This window comes from Odocoileus virginianus, unplaced genomic scaffold, assembly GCF_023699985.2.
Source record: "Odocoileus virginianus isolate 20LAN1187 ecotype Illinois unplaced genomic scaffold, Ovbor_1.2 Unplaced_Scaffold_6, whole genome shotgun sequence".
Lineage (NCBI taxonomy): Eukaryota > Metazoa > Chordata > Mammalia > Artiodactyla > Cervidae > Odocoileus > Odocoileus virginianus.
In genome coordinates, this window is record NW_027224268.1 from 276,787 (window position 1) to 284,254 (window position 7,468).

The window sequence follows — 7,468 nt, forward strand, 5'->3', positions numbered from 1 at the left end:
AGGTTTTGAATCTTCATGAGAAAGGGGAGAATCAGACACTGGGTGAGCTGCTTCAAGGTCCATGTGACAACGGGCATCACTGTGAAAGGACAAGAGCCAGTGTCCCCATTTCTCTGTGGCACCCAGGACCACAGTGACATTTTCAAAACTGGCAAGATGTTCATCAGCCATGTCGGCTTTGAGTCTCCCCCTAGTGGTTGCATTAGGAAAGACATCGATGCCAGGAATGTGTGTTAGTCCCTCAGTCGTCTCTTGAACTCTTTTTGACCCTATGGACTGAAGCCCGCCAGGCTCCTCTGACCATGGGATTCTCCAGGTGAGAACACTGGAGTGGGTAGCCATTCCTTTCTCCAGGAGAAAGGACTGTGAAAATGGTAGGTGCTGGCTGACTGACAAGATAGTCCATGGGCCCAGGAGAGGCATCTTTTGAAGGCTTTTATTGATACTTTGCGGTAGGAGGATGTTTTTGAGGGTCTATGTGAGCAGGAAGAGTTAAATGCAAGAACTTTGAGATGCTGGTGATAATAACCCTGAATTTATGGACAGGCTACTTTGACCTTGGAATTCTCATGCTACCTGCCCACACCAGTATGGTAGCTTTGGTCCTTATTCTCTTGGTGGGCGTCAGCTATTTTACTTAACTCTCAACCTCTGATTCCTTCCTTGTAGAATGGAGGCAAAGAATCACACTTAAAGAGATTTTTGTGAGAATTCAGCATTGCCATGGAGATGGAATGGGCGAGAAGGGGTGGGCTGCGACGCGCTTCTCGACTGACCGCTGCGGTCCCCCGCATGATCGCAGGGCGGGTAACCAAGGCGGATGAATTCAGGCCCAGCAGCTCCAGGACAGGGAAACGAGGCCGGCGTTTCTCTGGAGACCCAGTACGGCCCATTCCTCTCTGCGACAAGGGATCAGTGCTATGGAAACTGGAGCTGCGGGCGGCGGGGATAGTGGCTCCCTGTTCGTGTCTGGTCTTCTCTCACCCGGAGACCCTCACCTAAAGTTGCTATCTAAGCGAACTTACCCTCCCGCTTAGGTGAGAGTGTTTTCCGTGGACACAGCCTAGCAGGAAGATGCAGCCTTTATGTCTCACTGGCTGCTGACCCACCAGTCGGATGACAGCACCCCCATGGGCTTTCCTGTTTCAGTTCCCGCAGCCCTCGGTCAGCGGCCTCTCACTGTCAGGAGCAGCCTGTACAGCAGCTGCAGGGTGGCCGCCAACAACATGCTCATGCTCTCCAGCATCCACATCAGCGCAGTCATCACCCTCTCAGGAGAGACGGTGAGCACCTTATCTGAGGACATCCACTACACGCAGGTGCCTGTGGCCGACACACCCACTTCGCAGCTCTGTGACTTCGACCCCACGGCAGACATCACAAGGTGGAGAGGAAGCAGGGCCGCACCCTGCCGCAGTGTGCTGCTGGCTGAGCCGCTCTGCCACCCTGTGCCTCACCTGTCTCATGAAGTACCAGGCCATGTCCCTGCTGGACGCCCACACATGGACCAAGTCCTGCCGGCTCATCCTCGAGCCCAAAAATGGCTTTGAGGAACAGCTCATCTACTATGAGTTCCAGCTGTTTAGCAAGAACACCATGACCATGGTCAACTCCCCCATGGGCATGATCCCTGACATCTAGGAGAAGGAGGTCTGTCTGAATATTCCACCGTGACCCATTCTGCCAGCCCTGGGGTCAGAGGGGCTGATCCTCTGATCCTCTGATCCCACTGATCCTCCACCAAGATCTCTGCTTAAACATTTTTCTTTTGATACAGAAAAACCAGGTGATGCCTTTTGTAAGGGCAACGAAAAAGGAAGAGTGCTGTAGCTCTTAATCTTATTCATATTTTTAAAGATTCAGCTTATTAAATGTAAGATAGTGAAGATAAGTCTACCCAGTGAGTGACAGGGGCTGAACCACGTGGTGCCCAGGTCAAGTGGACCAGCGCCCAGTGCATATGGCAAACCTGGAGTCCTGCAGTCCTCCCCATGGCCAACTAACCCAGGAATGAGTCTGCCACAACCCTGTCTGATTCTTTTGAACCTGAAGCCAGCCTTAAGCATCATGGAGCCTCTCATGCTTCTCACAGTAAGTGCAACCTCTTGGGTAAGTAGACTTCAAGCAGTGCTCCAGAAGCCCTGGGGCCCCAAGCCAACCCTGCATCCACCTTCAGCCACCAGGACCCACCTCTGGTTTTCTAGATTGTACTTATGCATAAGATAGTTTTCAAAGGAAGCATTCAGTTGTATAAAATTTAAAAAAAATTTTTTTTTTTTTTTTTGAGCACCACTGTACATGGCAAGTTCTCCTCCAGCTTTTGACAAAAGATGGCATTGGTCTCTGTCTCAGGGCATGTCTGACGTTGGGCCTCAGAGGTTCTTTGCTCAGGCCTCGGCCCAGAAGGCTGGAGCTATGGACTGGCCTGGCTGGCCTCCAGGGTCCACAGGGGCATGTGCCTGACGGATGAATGAGTGGGCCCTATCAGTAGACACTGAAGTCCAGAGTTGTTCCAACCCCCGAGTTGTGCAAGGATCTGGGTCAAGACCATCTATTCTAACCCGTAGGTTTTCAAACAAAAGCACAACAGCCCTGTATGGGTTCAGAACCCAGTGGAGGCCAAATACCTCTTCTCTCCAAACCCACCTCTCCAAACCCACCCCTCCACCACTTCCACGAAGTGCCTACCCATGGGTGTCATTTTAGGATCGAGGGAAACTGATCTCACTTTCTCCATGAATAAAGAGACCCACAAATGCTAGGGCTAGTGTGGGGAGGCCCCACAAAACAGAAGAAACCTATCTGGAAGAAACCCAGGTGGAAAATACCTTTGAAAGCATTCTTCTTAAAGAGAAGCTTATTTGGGTATATTTTGTTTCAGTTTCTGAAATGTTTAAGTTAACATACCATGAAATGAACTTTCTTCTACATAACGTTCTGTGTTTTAACACATTTGTGTAACTATCTCCACAATCAGGAAACAGAGCAATTATGTCACCCCCAAAATTCCCTATGCCACCCCTTTGCCCCACCCCAACCTCTGGTAAACAATTCTCTGTTCTCCATCTCTATAGATTTGCCTTTCCCCCTTGTGGCTGTTTAGTTGCACAGTCGTGTCTGACTTCTTGTGACTTTGTGGACTGCAGCGTGCCAGGCTTCCCTGTCCTTCACCATCTCCTGGAGCTTGCTCAAATTCATATCCATTGAGTCAGTGATGCCATCCAACCATCTCATCCTCTGTCTCCCCCTTCTCCTCCTGCCTTCAATCTTTCCCAGCATCAGGTCTTTTCCAATGAGTCAGTTCTTCACATCAGGTGGCCAAAGTATTAGAACTTCAGCTTCAGCATCAGTCCTTTCAATGAATATTCAAGGTTGATTTCCTTTAGGATTGATTGGTTTGATCTCCTTGCTGTCCAAGGGACTCTCAAGAGTCTTCTCCACCACCACAGTTCAAAAGCATCAATTCTTCAGCTCTGACCTTCTTTATGGTCCAACTCTCACATCCATACATGACTACTGAAAAAATCATAGCTTTGACTATATGGACCTTTGTTGGAAAAGTGATGTCTCTGCTTTTTAAATATGCTGTCTAGATTTGTCATAGCTTTTCTTCCAAGGAGCAAACATCTTTTAATTTCATGGCTGTAGTCACCATCTGCAGTGATTTTGGAGCCTAAGAAAATAGTCTATCACTGTTTCCATTTTCCCCCATCTGTTTGCCATGAAGTGATGGGACTGGATGCCATGATCTTAGTTTTTTGAATGTTGAGTTTTAAGCCAGCTTTTTCACTCTCCTTTTTCACCCTCATCAAGAGGCAATCTTGATTCCAATTTGTGCTTTCATCCAGCCTGGCATTTCGCATGATGTACTCTGCATATAAGTTAAATAAGCAGGGTGACAACATACAACCTTGACGTACTCCTTTCCCAATTTGGAACCAGTCCATTGTTCCATGTCCGGTTCTAACTGTTGCTTCTTGACCTGCATACAGGTTTCTCAGGAGGCAGGTAAGGTGGTCTGGTATTCTCATTTCTTTTCAGAATTTTCCACAGTTTGTTGTGATTCACACACTCAAAGGCTTTAGTATAGTCAATGAAGCAGAAGTAGATGTTTTTCTGAAATTCCCTTGCTTTTTCTATGATCCAGCGGATGTTGGCAATTTGATCTCTGGTTCCTCTGCTTTTCCAGGTCACATATATAGACCACCATAGAGGATATAACCTCTGGAGACTGGCTTCTTTGAGTATGTCTGAGATTCACACATGTTGCTTTTTATGGACGTGTTGTATTCCATTGAATGGATCTGCTGCAGTTTGTTTTACATTTACCCATTGAAGGATATCTGGGTTGTTTCCAGTTTTGGGTGATTTTGAATAAAACTGCGACAGATTAAAAAAATGAGGGGGGGAGATTTTTATGAGAATTCAGTAAGCTGATGCAGGGAGGGTTCCGCCTGGTGCCTAGCCTCCCCATTGTCTGTGCTCAGTGGGCTCTCTGTGTGGTCACCACATGCACAGACTCTGTGAGAGTCTGAAATGTACTCTCAATTTTATAGAACCCTTGGCGTTGCTAACATAGCTCGCTGACTGGACTACCTTGATATCTTTGGTAATGACTGAGTCTCGGACCCCTCTTAATCTTTAGTGATTGATGAGGCAAGAGGACAGAGCTCATGATTTCTTCTTAGTCTAAGGCCCTCTGTAAAGAGAACTTCCATCACAGTTGACATTTTCTAGTTTTCTGCCACATCTTCTGAGAAAACAGTAACTTCTTACTCAGGGGAGATGGTATTTTATCAGGCAAGTTCAAGCCGTTCTGAGAGAGGAGAAAACACCTGTATGTTCTTGATCACTGACCTTTGGTGAAAATTACTGCTGTTTGCTTTTTTCTTTATTAAATGGCAGAAAAATTCTATAATAGCAATTAATGGAAATGCTTAATTCAAACTATATTAAAGCCTATTTTTGTGTCTCTCATGTCAGGATGGCAGGTCAAATGAATCTTTTGAAAGTATGACTAGGGATTTCCATGGAAACCAGGTAGGAATAAGGGAGGAAACGCAGCTTGGGTCACTGGTACTTTTCTCCCACTCACAGGGGACCCTAGAGAATCCGTGGGTGGCATCTTGCTGTGGCTCTCAGTACACAAATCTCAAGCTCCACACGCCTTTTGCTGCTCAAGGTGCTGCCAATGGAAGTTGGGGTGACCACTCATAGCAAACTGATCCCAGTGAGTAATGATAAACTGGATTGCATTTTTCAGTCCATGAAATGTTTTCAGTTACATTATCTTATGTAATCATGTTATCACTCTTAAGTTATCTCCATTCTAAAGGTGAGGAAGCAGGTTCTGAGACGTGAGAGCATTTGCTCGTGTTAAGAGGCACAGCCAGGGTTTGTACCATCCAACTCTAAGAACAATGGCTATTTTTCTGGGCCACGGTAGATGCAAGAACCTCCTTCCCGGGTCCTCCCTATCCACTGTGGCAGGTTGGGTGGTTGGAAAGAGTAGGGTTTTACCTCTGTCCTCATCAGAGGCTGTGATGGAGAATGGGACAGAGCTTTATGTATTTCCATGAAAGCCTCAGGGGCCAGCATGGGAGACCAAAATACTTTGTGGGGAAAAATGCACATTGCCTTTCTTCCATGGTGCCTAATTTTTTGCCTGCTGGAGTGTGGGAAGTGTTAGTTGCTCAATTGTGTCATACTCTTTGCAACTCCCAGGCTCCTCTGTCCATGGAATTCTCCAGGCAAGAATACTGGAGTGGATAGCCATTCCCTTCTCCAGGGGATCTTCCCAACCCAGGAATCGAACCCAGGTCTCCTGCATTGCAGGCAGATTCTTTACTGTCTGAGCCACCAGGAAACCCACTGGAGTGTGTAGGTCCTCATCAATTGCAATCATGAAAGACACTCTCTTATTGCATCTATTAACACAATCCTTCTACAGTTTTCTTCAATTACACTAATTATTTCCTGTTATGAGTTTCTTCTCTTCTGAGATTTTTCCTCAAGAAGCTTCTGCAACTTTGGTCTCAGTTATTATATTTTTATAAGAATTGGTCCTCCAGTGGAGCAATAGAATGGCTGGGGGTTGTGTTATTTCGACCTTTCTCATGAAGCATCTTCTAATTTTTATTGGGGATGAGAGAACTGGTTGCTGATTGGAGCTGGATGGACTGCATGGGTATCTTATATCTTTAATTATGATAAAATAACACTGCAATTATTTTCCAACTTTCAAAGTATCTCCCTCCTTTCCTTTCTACTTCAAGCCTTTAGCTAAGCATTTTTTTTCCTCTGGAGACTTTCCTGGCTCTCCTGCTTCGTTTTCATTCCCACCATAATCTCTAATATTCAAGGGCTACCTTAGATCCACAGTGCACCAGCTGCCTCCTTTCTGGCATCTTAGTTTCTTGTCTTTATTCCCGTGCATCCTACACATAGCAACACAAATGCTTTTTTCGGCTTTTATTTGGATTAGGTCACTCCCATTCTAAGGAGCCCAGAATAACTCTCAATTACCTCTTGAATAAAATTAAACCTCCTAATTATATATGCTAAAGTCCTCAGCCTGTAAACTTCTCCACTTAATGGCCCCCTTGCCTGCCCTCCTCCACTTGGGCATCCTACTCCAGCTCCATAAGCCCATTGGCATCCTTAAGTGCATATTTATACCCATCTATTAACGCGTAAGCCTTTGCACATCCCACCTCTCCTGTTCACAGTGCCTCCCCTCTACATTCCTGGTAAAATGTAATAGTCATTTGACCAGGAATATAATTGGTTTAACTTTGTTTAACTCAGTGTTTCTCAATTTTTTTTTTAACCATGTGGCAGTTTTGCTTACAAGACGGCTGTTAAAACTGTGCTGGAGAGCTTCAGTCTCCTCTTTGCTCCTCCAGGTCTGCCCTCAACACTCCTTCACTCTGGTTCGTGCTACAAGGGAGGCTGACCGGTATGAACATATCAGCAGGTCCGCCTTGACCCCTCTCATGGTTACAGTGAATCGAGATGTTACTGAAGGTATTGTGTAGATGTGGCTAACTTCTATAATCCATGCACTCTAAGTAAAGCAGATTACTTTCCATAGTGTGGGTGGGCCTCACCTAATCAGTTGAAAGCATTAAGAGCAAATATTGAGGTTTCCTGAGGAAGGTTTTGGTATTAACCACGCCCCACCTCTGACCCCAACCACATGAGCCAATTTCTTAAAATTAGTCTCTGTTTCTCAATATTGTTTCTGCTTCTCTGGAGAACCCTGATTGATAAACACCTTAATGTCTGGGTTAGCTTGGCCAGTAAGGCCCACCTATATGTGATTAGAGGGAGGAAGGAGAATAGAGTTATGGCATTTATTCTCTGGGTCTCACTATACTGGGTCACTTACAGTTGGCTGTGTCTGTGGACAGAACTCCCAGTTCCTATCTGGAACCTTCTCCCTAGGGCTGTTTCCCTCTCAGTAAAT

The 7,468-nt window shown here is 46.0% G+C and overlaps 1 pseudogene; it reads left to right on the plus strand.

Moving 5' to 3' along the window:
- Positions 1-830: 830 nt before the first annotated feature.
- On the plus strand, positions 831-1,674 carry LOC139033428 (dual specificity protein phosphatase 18-like; annotated as a pseudogene).
- Positions 1,675-7,468: the final 5,794 nt, after the last annotated feature.